The sequence below is a fragment of the Meriones unguiculatus genome, chromosome 2, assembly GCF_030254825.1.
Source record: "Meriones unguiculatus strain TT.TT164.6M chromosome 2, Bangor_MerUng_6.1, whole genome shotgun sequence".
Classification (NCBI taxonomy): domain Eukaryota; kingdom Metazoa; phylum Chordata; class Mammalia; order Rodentia; family Muridae; genus Meriones; species Meriones unguiculatus.
Genome location: NC_083350.1, coordinates 147,713,198 through 147,727,329, shown reverse-complemented (window position 1 = coordinate 147,727,329; position 14,132 = coordinate 147,713,198).

Genomic DNA, 14,132 nt, shown 5'->3' with positions numbered 1-14,132 from the left:
CTAGCTGAAGTGTGTCAACACAAGATGCGGTTTTCATGCTCGAAAGCTCACCCTGAGAAAGGTGGTCCTGAACTCCCACTGAAGGCATTGGCAGCTAATGAAGACCTTCTATTGGCTTGAAACTGTGTCTGAGTGGTCTTCTCTGGTAGCTACCACACAGTGTTAACAATGTTGGCGATGGTTTGGAGATGAAGATACAATATGTAATGATGAGCTTCCCTATTGTTTGGGGACAGTTGGGAAATTAAGGGTTAGTGTAGCGACTAAACATTTGTTGAGAAGAAACTTGGCTTGTCTCTTCTAACTGCCACATGAACAAAATTTTCTAAATTTCATGTTATACGATTGTTGCCATTATCATACCAGTTCACTAAGGGCAAAACCAAAGCCCATGTCAAATGAAGAAACTTTCTCAATTTCCTTTACTTAAGAATTGTTGGGATTGGAATAAAACCCTTGAGTCCATTCTCCATTTGCTCACTGATCACATCCGATATGCTTTAGACAAGCATATTAATATGTATATATTATACAATCACAATAAACTACATGTCAGAGCATCGCTCCAGTCTGCCCGGGGTGTGGGGTGCAACGGCTCAAGCATCAAGTGCTTAACTGAATGGGCTCTTGAGTTCTCACTCTTGAGCCACAAAGATCAGAGACTATGCTCATTTCTCCGTCAACATGTGTTTAAGCTAGAATCAGGCAGGTGGTGAATGACAGTGGACAGGATGGGAAAGCCACTAAAAACTGCATTCACCGAATGTATCTCTGCTGAAGGAAGAAAGCTGAGAGAATGGTCAGAGGATTGACAAGGCATGCCGGAAGTGACATCAGTATGCTTCAAGTTGTCCCAGATGGGCAAGACTAGATGGAGAAGGACCCTGGAGATACTGAGGTATGAGGAATTTGGGAAGTTGTTCCAGGCGTGTGTGAGTCTCAGGGATGAGTCTCCCGTTGTTGGTACCGCCAACCACAGCTATGCTAATTTTTATTTTAATCTGTTTAATGTGCTTTAATGTGAATACAAGCAAATCTTGTCTATAAAAACATACATGGCCTGGTTTTGAAATTTGTCAACAGCACAGAAAAAGTTCAGATGAAAATATCCATGTGCATATTTGAAGAGAAAATTAAAGTCGCTTAATACTGCCCATGGCAGCTCTGAATGTATGAGGATAAATAAGGGTTTTATTTTCTCACTCAAATGCATTCCTGATTTGATGAGTAAGCTGAATGAGCTGAAATGACAGCCATTACGGCTCTTCCAGAGGAGCTCAGAGATTACCCAGGGTTTGTGTTTTCTTTCCAGCAGCTTTGTGTCTGTGTGCTCGGGCAGATGTTCACTTTGTGACTACAGTCAGGTCATCAGAGAGTGGCCTCAGATCCAGCCATGTCACCGCTGTGAAGCGAGGCATTCTCCAGACCATGCGCCTCTGGGACAATTTAAAGAAGAAGAGAATTTGCAGCCTGTGGGGGACTTAATCTATTTAGGAAAGGGTAAGGATAGGAGTATCCCAAGCTTAAGATAGCACAGATGGAAAAAGGAGCCTGTACTGGAGGAGTCAGAGGGGTGACCTAAATTTACTGGGTGCATCTCGCCTTCCTTCGGATTTCTGACAGTGTCATTGCTGTTGTGTTTTAGTTAAAGCCACTGACGAAAGAAAAACTCTCAAGGGACAAGTGAATCACATGAGATTCACACCAAATAGCACTTCTCAGGGCTTGTGGGTGTGCACCTACAACACAGTGAAGGCTTGCACAAAACTAAACTGTCAGAACTTATTTCAGTATACCACTTAGAGTCAGCAGAAAGGCCAGATGCTTATGTTATTGTTTTAGACTGGTACAAAAGCTCTTACCAAGAAAACTGATGCAGGTATGTCCACAGAGCACTTGTTTTGGGGAGGTGAACAGGGTACAGATGCAATCTACAGCCCCTGGGTGCTTTGTATGTATCAGGAAGAATTTGCCCAGGTGTGTATTTGGATAGTGTGTCCACGAGCAGGATATTCCACCCTGACTGAATCACACAGGTAAGTTCGCCAACTCACTAAGCAGGAGCATTATAAACGCTTCGGGTAGTTCATGAATATATTAAACACAGTAGTGGGCCCAAACGACATTCAAATTTATCCAGGATGATTCAGAACTGGAGTTAGGTTCACTACAACAGAAGGGAGTTATGCACGCCTGAAGGGTTACTACAATGGCCTGACTCCAAAGTGTCACTGAAGAGATTTTTATTTCATTCCTTCATTAGCCTTTACATAGCTGGGCATAGGGGTGCACACTTGTAATTCCAGTTCTCAGAGCGCTTTGAGTTGAGCCTGGGCTGTACTGTAAAACTGGGTCTCAAAAAATCAAAGCAGAACTCTCTTCCCCTAAAGCATACCCAGTTCACATGAGTTTAAATCCCATTCCACTGCAGTCTTCAGTGGACATAAACTTCGAGCCACCGAGGTGAGGTGTATTCGTCAGTGACAGAGGACACTGTTACACTGGGAACAATGTACCAAGCAGCCAGGGGATCATCTTGCTTACATAATTGTGGGTGGCCAGACTCATGCTGGTCTCTGTGTGCCACTGTTCTTAGTTGCTCCACCTTCAGTTTTCTTCTTACTTGCCATTCTTTGGATTTACAGATTCCAGCTACGTTAGCACTGTTGGTCAGGTGGCAGCACGATGATAAACACCCGAGACAACCAGCTTAGGCGGAGGAAAGGTTTACATTCACAGTTTCAGCTCAGGGTTGGTTGCCCTGTTGATTTGGGCCGTGGCACATAGTATACATGGTAGGAGGATGTGGCAGAGAAGATTGAGAACAGAGAGGGAGGAGAGGTTGCCTGGCCCCAAATCCCCTTCAAAGCAACTTTACCAGTGACCTCGTTTCTTTCCACTTACTCTTAATTGATAAAGGTTCTACTGCTTGCCCAAGAGGGCACAGGCTGGGGTCCAAGCTAAGGTCCAAACAATAGCAATCTGTTCACAGCATCATGTTAATGTGGATCCTTTTGGCCATGGTATTTGTAGAATTTCTCAGACATAAGCCTGATAGCCCAAAGCCTGTGACAACGGAGTCTCATACAGAATACCAAACTTAAAAGATGCTTCAGGAATTGTGTCAACCACAGTTAGTGGCTAATTTGTCTGAAATCTGAGATCAATATTTTAACCTTTCTAAAGGACACTAAAGTTTTTAGATTCAAGTAGTTTATCACGTCTTCCAATAGGCCCTGGTAAATGAAAATTTGCCAGAACATGCCGACTTACACTTTTCTTTCTACAAAGAGTGAAAATTTTCCTGAAATATTTTGTTCTGTAGCAAATCAGACATGTCTCTTTCCTTGCTCATTCTTCTCTAAAACTCTCTCTCCTTCTCCATCTCCCTTTCCCCACCCCTTCTCTTATGTAACATCAACAGATAGCACCAGCCTCCAGTATCTCCACTTTGGTTTACTTCATTATGCAAGGATTTGTAATGGTTTTTATTTTTTATTCTATCAGTTAAAATGTTCTGAGAGTTGAAGTATCACACCTATAAATTTATACCTTGAAGGAAAACACATCTGCTGTGGGTCTTGATCTGGGTGTGTGAGCTTTGTAACCCCAGGCAACCTTAATTTCCCTGTGACAAGCTAAGAATATCATCTGTTCCCAAGTTTTATTGGGAAAATTTGCTAAAATATATTTTTTTTTCAATCTTACTACACATTGAGTAGTCAAGTAGTGGAAGCCACTAGTATGTCAGTGTCTCTGATGAACTCAGAAGTTGACCGGGAACAATATTATTTAGTGTTCACTATCTTCTTTCTTTTGATCAGTGTAGTGGTGTGAATGGGAATGGGAATGACTCCTCCCATAGACTCTTATGAATGCTTGTCCCATAGGAAATGGCACTATTAGTAGGCGTGGCCTTGTTGGAGTAGATGTGCCCTTGTTGAAGGAAGTGTGTCACTGTTGGGGCAGGCTATGCTCAAGCCTCTCCCAGTGTGGCTCAGTCTCCCTTTGCTGCCTTTGGAATAAGATATAGAACTCTTCTCAGCTCCTTCTGTAGCACCACATCTCCCTGCATGCCTCCATGTTGCTTACTGTGATGATAATGGGTAAACCTCTGAAACTGTAAGCCAGAATCAATTAGATGTCTTTCTTTGTAAGAGTTGTATGATCATGGTGTCTCTTCATAGTGATAGAAATCCTAACTAAGACAATCAGTAACTGTGCTCTGAACAGATGTGGTGACCCTCATCTATAATCTCAGCACTCAGGAAGCTGAGGCATCATGATGGTTATCAATAGTCTGAAGCCAGCCTGGACTATATGGTGCATCCAATGATAACCTGGACTGGTGGGTGAGACCTTGTATCAAAAATAAAGAACAATGAACATTCCTAATCATCTTTTAACCTTCCTCACTTTATTTCTGCACCCAGCTTTCTTCACTTATCTTTGTCTTCCTTCTTCCCTGAAAAACAACTGAAATTATAATTTTGGCTAAGGATAACTTCCTTTTTCTACTGTTAAGATGAGCAGCTTTTCCCATGTTTTAAGGAATCATGGACACAGGTTTCATATTATGACAATTCTTTTCTTCCACAGCTGGTGCCAGCAGCTGATGGCTACATTTAACACATGGTTGTTGGGCTGTGTGTCCAGCTTCTGTCACAAAAGGCACTTGTACTGCTAAAAGGAGGAGCTGAGATGTTGGCTCAGTCTTATGAAATGGAACACAGAGTTCTGCTCCTGTCCTCCTGGGACATCTGTATAGTGCTTGTCATTGCAACTCTGCTTCTCCTGGATAAAGAATGGCTGATTTAATACACCTTTTGTGTAGAGAGATGTCTGTTCAGAGCTGGAACCTTTTGTGATTCCTGCTACGCTGTTTTTTTGTTTGTTTGTTTGTTTAATTCTTAATAGAGGCAACTGTTGGTAGAATACTCATGTACTGATGGTCATCTGACTGCACACTGTGCTTCCTTGTCCCAGCCTCTCTATGCCAGCTGCCCTAAGAAAATGATTTGTCCATCACTTTTTCATGGATTGTTGTGTGACAGACTTCCTAGGAGACACAACACAATCAAATCCCAGAGAGGGAGCCCGTGACAAACCAAAGTACAGATATAACCAATTTTCAACATTGAGTTTTGCAGGAATATGGGTGAGGAGTTACTTACAGGAGCACAAAGGAATCAAAGACTGGTACATTATCAAAGCTCATCCCAGCACGGGTAAAAATAACAGTTCACAAAAGCTGAAAACTTCAGGTACACTGAATAGACTGTGCACAGCTCAGCAGGTTGAAGACAGTCCTTTCTAATGACTCAGAGCCTCTTTCATACAGCTTTACTGGTTTTTGCTACTTCCAGGCAGTTTGGCTGGTTCCTGTTTCTTCCAGGTTGCTGGGATGGCCTCCGTCTTCTTTGTAGCTTCTGAGAATGATTCAGTAGTCTTCTTTGTTTACTCTTAGGGAGGGAGGGGGGCAAGTAAATCTGTTTAGTTTCAGGAACTTCCTGAAATGCTTTTGAAGTTGTTTACTTTTTATTTTAATGAGCTTCCCTGAAGGACTGAATCCTTCAATCTCAGAGATAACTGCTCAGAGATAACAACTGAGGTACAGCTTACACATCTTTAATGCCTGCAGGTGGCCAGTGAACTTTTACTTTGGAACTCTGCCTGAACATAAAAAATTTTATCATGTCTGATTATAACTCCAATGTGAGACAAAATCCTCACTGTATCAAGTTACATAAAACAAAGTATTATATTCTGTGTATTTATACGGTTAATAGAAAAACATTCAGTTTATTTCTACCTTGAAATAGATTCCATACCATAAAACTGTTGGCAATGAATTCATCTTGTTCTTCCTTGCACTTCCATTCAGACCATCTTTGTAATGCAGCCTTTTTAATTGGTCTGTAATTTCTCTTATCGTCACCCTTTTATTCCCACAAAAATTTAGACTCCTAATCTAAGCTCTGATTAATAAACTCATCATGATATCCACAGCGTGACTTAGACAATCGTCACAATTCTATAATTGAGCTGACTTCTTTGCCAACCTGGACTTCTCCTCCAATCTCTCTCCCTGGTGTTTGAGTCTTACCAAGTTGTTGGGGAGCTTGGCAGAAAGTTACGAGCGCAAGTCTGTATCTGATACTATTAATCTTGTCTGTTTTTGACTTCACAGATAGTAATGGCTAACATCACAGAACCATAGCTGGGCATATGCAGCTTCCTAAGGATGATCTTCATGGTCTCCCCTCTTCCAGGAACCCCCTCTTTCTTATTCTTTCTCTTCTCTTTCTCTCTACCCTCTAGTCCTACAGATGAAGATGCAGTCAAGATCTCTTCCCCCTTTTAATTTATTTATATTCCTCCCTCAGGTCTCCCTCTCTTGGTCATACTCCACTCCTTTATCTTTAGTTTGTAGTTCCTCCCTTGATGCTCCTGATTACAGATGAGAGCTGAGACTCACCAGGCCCTTGGCAGAAGCCAGAAGGAGCACAGGTCAGATAGCATTCTCCCGGACTCCCACGGCCCCGCTCTTCCAGATGTTCTGATTGCATCTCCAGCTTCTGCCTGCCGTGTGCCTCCAGGACGCACCCCACATCCCCGCCTCCTCTGCCTCTGAGCTGCCTGCGCGAGTTATCGCAGCAGACTCTGCAACCCCTCAGTGTCATCTCTCAGACATGAGAAACCTCTTACTTTTCTCCGTGTTCACAAGTGAAAAGGGCCGTTTGATGATGCAGACACTGTGCACGTGTGTTCGTTGAAAGCCTCTGCGCTCCAAGAAAAGGAAATCGGGGGCACGGGAGGACCAAGAAATTGTAAATTTTAGCGTGTAGTTCTTGGCATCTAGGCTCAAAAACCATGGCCCAACCCTTCCCTGTACTATGGTTTCAAGTGCATCCTCAGTGCAAAACACTGACCTCCAAACATAACCACTTACTGCTACAAACCTAGGTTAAGCATCTTTGATAAAATCGCTGCCTTTTTAGAAGGAAAATGTCAAAGTGCAAAAGCTTGGAATTTGTAACTGTGCATTTTCCTACCTGAATTTTTGTTCTTAGGGGAACTGAAAGTTTACTTTTATAATCCTTGTGCAGGTGTGTTACTTAAAAGGTGGTTTGTTTCCTTTTGCTCATTCGAGACAGGATCTGGCAACGTAATCCAGGCTGACTTCAAATTTGCAATTTTCCTACCTCCGCCTCCGCAGTCCTGGGATCACAAGCTTGTGCCAGCACACCTGACCCTCCATTTTACTTCCTCTTAAAAAAGAACATCTCTACCATCAAATGCAAATATACTTGCAGACGTTATGCACTAATTAGAATTGTAAAATAACCATTTGTTAGAGTTTCTCTAAATAACGTCTTTCTCTTTTTTAGCTAATTTTAAATTCTGGTGAAAACAGGAACACATAGCTTTTAAAGAACGTGAAGCTTCATGAATATCCCCTTTAGCATAGGAGCAAAGACGTGAATTCCTGGATGGCTCTGGTCTGTTTGAAACATTTAGGCTGTATATATTCACTGGCAAATTAGCAGCCTGAAGAGCTAAAAGCTGAGTAGAGCTAAAAATAAACATTATTGTCCTCCCAAACAACCAATGGCTTAAACTGTATTTACTCAAGCTATTTCTGAATGTTATGAATCACAATATATCAAAATATATGAAAATAATTTCTGTAATTGTACATTTACTTTCTTTTCTAAAAGCCATTTATAAAGCAGGAGGGTTGTAAGCTATACTTTATATAAACAAAAATCACTGAGAGTCTTGGCATCTGTGATATGGTCTCAGGGCAGTGTTCAAATCCATGAGGCCCTAAAAGCTGGGATTGAAAAATGAGGGGAAAATAAAAAAGAAGCTTTCTATAAACATGAATTTTAGTATCTAACTTCAATTTCTTACAATATCTTCAATTTCCTCTCCAGATATATTTGAAATATCAGCACAATCAGGCTATGAACTTTTGTGGCATTTATTGAGTTTATATTATTCACGAGTGCTCTCTTGGGTTCAGTAAGAGGCTCATTTCTCACCTTTTAGAGGGGGCTGTCTCTCTTCTAGAGAAAGTTCTCTTCAGTAATGGAGTAAGGCTGTTAGAAGTTAGAAGTCCTGTTTCCCAGCACAGTCTCCGATTAATGAATCTTCAAAGAATGGCTTCGTTGGAATGAATTACTTCTGTACAACTCTGGATGCATTCATGGTGAAAAAGTTGCTCTTCAAACTGCAAAGTCCATCTTTTTTTTTTTTTTTTTTTTAATCCGTGTGTGTCCCACAGGAATAGAATACACTATTTCATAGAGATTGTTTCTGTGATGTCACCTTCCTTTATATGTGATTCTCTATCATCTTTTAGTATGAAAAACATTCTTCCTGAAGCCTCCCCTAGTGACTTGTAGCGCGAAGCTGTATTCGCTGTAGGAGTCATCCAGGTATGCTGTATTGAGAGCAAGCTGAGGCGCACAGCCCTAAGCTACGTGGAAGAGGTGACCACAAGAGGGCGCGCTGAAGGAAGAGGCCAGACAGTGGAAGGAGAGTCTCGGGGCTTTCTTGGTATGTGTGATTTTCAGAATCAAGTGAGACATTTCTGTAAAACATATTTCTTTAAAAATTTCAGAGACAGTTTTATGTTAATCAATGAAATTGGTTGGTCCCTATTTCTGTCTGTTGCATTTAAAAACAATGACAAGAAAATCAATAGTTGTCCTCCATTTCCCCCCATTTGTAGGTTGGGTATTTTGCATGAAGGAACAGCAAACCACCTAGATAGTATTTCACAATACAGTACTTGCTGATTTCTGTCCTTTTTAAGATAATATAAGACTAAGATGCTATTTTCTCTTGTATCTGAGATATCATTTATCATTTGAAGGTGATTATGTTAATAATTTTGTCCACTCATTCTACCACTGTCTATAGACTGATAGGACCAAAAGCTTTTTATCTAACTGATAGCACCCGTTAGAGTTTGGTGTTGAACTTTCTGAGATTTGGGGTTAAAGGAGTCTGTAATGGAGTAGGTGAAAGTCACAGTTTTTCTGCTTGAGAGCAATATTATACACGTACTTGATACTTTAGTGATGACCTGGTTTTTAATGCCATAATAATGTGGTGGTGGGGGGGATCATTTCCTTCTCATGCTGTGGACTCACTCTAGATGGTGAAAACTGAAGATGGCTAGCAGGTCTCCCGCGCCGGGAATGTTCAGGGTACAAGCTTAATATTATATCAAAACAGTAAATCATCACTGGTATCCATGGGTCCTCAGAGAGAACGAGGAACGCAGAATCCGACAATCACACTCTCTCTTATCCAACTTGCCAAGTAACCTTTAAACTCAGGCTTTATGAGTTAGGGCAAATGACCTGTCTTCCTGGAAGAATTCCCTAATTCTTAGAAATGTGAAGGAAAGCAAGTCATCATCCAAGTAAGAAAAGCTAGATTGTGGCCCTGGAAAGCTAAAAAACAGTAGCAGAGAAAGAAACTTAAAGGAAAAGAGGTGATGGCGGACTAGGGAACTGAGACCAGGATCTAATTTTAAAATAACACTTTTTAACCTCTTTATAAAAAGGATTTGTGTCACAGAAGGTAAAAATTTTATTTTTTTAAATTTCTGGTTAAAAACACAATCTGTAAATAGAAAGTAAAAATTTAATACTATGATGCAGAAATTGATTTATTAAAGTGTATTTTCTATCTCCAAAGAATCTGCTTCCTTTGCTTCCAGATCTCTTAGCCACTAGCTCCAGCTACTGTATGGTCTCTCACTGGCCCCTACCCTCAGACTCACTGTCCCCTCGACTCTACTGTCACCTCATGACGAAGACTATGATGATTTACTGTAATATTCATACTTTGAAAACTTAATGTTTTAACTCAGGGAAGAATATAAAAGCTAGAAAATATATAACTTTTGTTTCAAAATAGTTTACAGAAATAGTACCTAGAAACACAACTGAGTTTTCCACGTGTAGTGTTTCAGGTTGGTTCAAGAAAAAGCCAGGAGAAACAACGGAAATAACTCACTTGTGTGTGTGATGTTTCGCTTTCCTTGTTGGCCATTATATCTTCAGGCTTATTGTGTTGATATTTGGTTTTGTTAATTTTCTCTACTTTTTTTAGTGCTCATTTTCTAATATTTGTTATTTCGTTTTTACATAATATTTGAGGTTTGTTTGTCTTTCTTTAAGGTATAAAGTTAGGCTAGTGGTTTGAGCTAATTTTAATTAATGCTGAGATTACATGCATTTATTTCCACACTTGGCTCTTGGTCTGTTTTGAGGAATTTACCTTGGAAATTTCCTGTTCAGTGCTGCTTTTGCTGTATTTCAGAATCTCTGGCCAACATTTCTATGCATTGTCCTGATTGTCTGGCAGCTACCCATTTAACGGGGAGTACTTGGGTAATTTCTCCTTTTAAAAACATCCCCAGGTCCAGACCTCACTCCCCCAAAGCTCCATTTCTTTCCTTTCTTAGTGTCAGTTGAAGCAAGAGACTCAGAACTTCTAACCCTGACGCCTAAACTCAGTACCCCTTACACAGCAGTGGTTCAAACTTCTTAATGCTGTGACCCTTAATAAAGTTCTTCATGTTGGAGTGACCTCAACCATAAGATTAGTTTTGTTGCTATTTCATAACCGAGGAATCTAGGTCCTATTATAAATTGTCATGTAAATGTTTTTGTAGTTAGAGGTTTGACATGGGGGTTGCAACCCACAGACTGAGAACCATGGTTATTCAGCATGTTTATTCACATTGAAAAACTAAAAATCTGTGTTCTAGATTTTGCTTTAAAACTTAAGAGTCATTTAAAATCAAGCCATTTATAGTTTCCAAGGAAAGTTACTGAGGATAAAACAATTAGTTGTTTTCAAACCATAGACAGGCACATACACACACATATACACAGAAAGAGTTTTCAATGAGAATTTAAAGTTTAGAGAAAGATATTTGAGACATGGGAAGGATGGAGATGGAGATGGATATGATCAAAATGCATTGAGTACATGTACAACATTTTCAAAGAGAGAGTAAACATGCCCCTTAAAGATTTAGTGCTTCCTGTAACTACAGCAAGTTTAGAATTCACAAAGATGAAAATTTCTTGAAGAAATTAAAATAATTTGGTATCTCACTGTCACTAGCATGGGTGCTCTTTTTACAGTAATTCTACCCTTGTCCAGTTTGTTAGCGGTGATGTCTTCCTAATATCTTAATTTTGAAATATTTTCTAAGAAGAAGCATTTGCTACACTTTCACATACTTTTATTCTGTAATTTTCTAAGACGAAACTGGTATAGTGATAGGAGCATAATAAATTAGGATAGAAATTCTTTTAAGAGATATCAGCACATATATTTCTATAAATGAAACAATGGTGGGAACAGAAGCATTCATGCTGTGAGCACAGTGCACCCTCCCGCGAGGTTCACAAAGCAGCTCTGCTCCACAGTCCATGTAAGTCACAACTGTCTGAGGAACTCTTTGCATAAAGAAAATTCACCCAGGGGGAAGAATTTACCCAATCAGAATCTTTTGAGTATAGTTCCCTAATCTGAACTGTAAGTACTCGAGATAGAGCAATTTCCTGTACCCTCAATGAACAAAGAGACTGGGAGCATCTTCTTTGCAGCCCTTCATTTTGGAAGAGAGATTGCAGAGAAACGTTCACTCCCCCTTTGCTCTGAACTGGAATAATCTGGGGTGCAAGGCTGATGGATCTTGGGTCAGACAGTGAAACCTCCCTTCCCTTCAAGTGCCTGTCAACTCCAAGTATCAAAGACAGAGCACATTCTTGAGAATCCAAGTCATTTGAAGGTTGTCAGCAGCCAAACAGAGCTAGCCAAGATGTCTGATCAAGGGTGGATTCGCCTTACTCAGGAAAGCTGTCGTCTGGGGAACCAGGGTCCGACTTCTCTTGATGCAAATCCATCAGTGTGTAGCCTCTACGACCTTCATCGGATGGGTTGCTCTGTAATTACTCAGGGAAAATTCTCCTTCAGAATGCAAAGCATATGTTTCAAGTATTCAGAGTAAAGCTAAGGAGAAGAAGCTCAGAGGAATTGCAGGAATGGTTACAAAAACGTATCTTCCATTATTGTTCAACCCTGGTTCTCAACACACTGGCAAACAGTACTCAGTGATTTTGCCTGAAATGAAAAATGAATACTATATTATTACACATTGCAGAGATGAAATATACTTTAGATTAAATCCATCTCACATAAGTTTCCATCTCAAATAACCAAAGGGGTTTCAATTAAATTATTAGTGTGCCTCTGCGTTCGGTGGTGAATGGCCCAATAGATCTTCTAGAGACCTAGGATGGAGGGCATGTGTGGATTTTCTTTGTAGTAGCTTTCCTCTGGGTTTAATTTGAGCTGCATACAATGAGTGTACTCTTCCTATGCTTTTCCCGGGAACACTGAAGTAAATTGCAGCAACAAGCTTAAGAGGAAACAGATTTAAGCTTGTTGAAGGAAGATACATAAAGGTTTTGTGACCAAGCTAAAAAGATGTTATGTCACAGTGACATAGGTGTTCTCATCCATTTTTGGACAATAAAAGTCTCTTATAATTTGGAAATAGTTGGTCCTACCTCATTGGTACACGCTAGAAGTTTGAAGTGTCTCTCCATATAATTTGTGTGTTTTTTTAATTTTAATTGTGAGAGCTTCATAGATGAGTACTATATTTCCATGACTTTCATCCTTCTCCAACTCATGCCATGTCTCTCTCCCACTTCCTCCCAAGTTTGCAACCTATTCTTTAATCATTATTGTTATACACACAATAATTAATTAATAATAATAATTAACAATAATAACATTGTTAATGTATAACAATAATGTAATAAATATTGCTATTATTAATGTATAATAATTATTTATTGTTATGCACACACATGCAAGTATGTGTGTGTGTTTGTGTTTGTGTGTGTGCATGCGCATTTTGTGCTGTTCATATGGACATAGGGATGAGCACTAGGGATTAGACCGCCTATAAGGGAACTAGTTCCTGGAGAAGACCGTTTGACTGTAGCTCTTCATCCAGAGGTGGGGTCTTGTGAAACTTTTCTACATCCACACATCAACACTGACACGTGGGCTGTTGTATTATTTAGGTCTCGCTAGGGAACCATGTTGTTGAGATTTTATGGATGCAGCTTTGCTGCCATGCCTAGAATCACCCTCTCACAGCAGGAGTCCTGAAACTTCCAGCAAGGGCTCCAAGAGACTCTCTAGAGAATAGAGGTTATTGTCATTGCTCTTGTTTCCCTTCAGAACTCAAAGGAAGGCGAGATGACAGCTCTCAGGAGAGTATTTTTAAAAGTTCTCCTTAGTTAAACCTGTAGTAAATGCCAATAAATTTCTTGGTTTCTTTTCTTTATATTTACAAAACTTTTCATAACACATTAGATGTATTTTCTTAAAGAAGGCATAACATATTTTTAAGAATTATCTTATTCTTAAATTTAGGTGTCTGTGCACTTTAGCACAGTTGCTAAAAAATGTCAGAAGAGGGCACTGGTGCGGAGAACTGAATTTGGGTTCTCCGCATTCTTTTTTTTTTTAATAATCTTAAAATAATCTTTTTTATTTATAAAATTATGTTAAAGACTTGTTTCAAATTCTGAGCAAGGCAGACACACCAGAAGATACCAGCTCCATTTTACAGGCTGGAAGCTGAAGCCATGCTTCCTTAGATCACATAGTAGGTGAGCACTCCAACACTGCAGTGCTCCCTACTAATACAGAATTTATATCCCAGAATGTTAAATACCTGTGACCATTTCCACATGACTGCAATGCACGTTTGGTTGGTTACATTTACCATTGCTCTCCAAGAGCAGAATAACACTGGACTATGATAGATTTTCTCTGACCTTGTAATTGACATGTTCTGAGAAACTCTTAAATTTTTCTTTCTTTTTCGTTTTTGTTGTTGTTGTTGTTGGTGGTGGTGGTGGTGTTTGTTTTGTTTTGTTCTTTTGAGACAGGACTCTATATATAGTCTACACTGGTACTGAATTCAGAGATCAACCTACTTCTGCCTCCTTAGTGCTGGGACTAAAGGTGTGTACCACTCTGCTGAGGTTGGCACTGTTAACTCAGTTTCA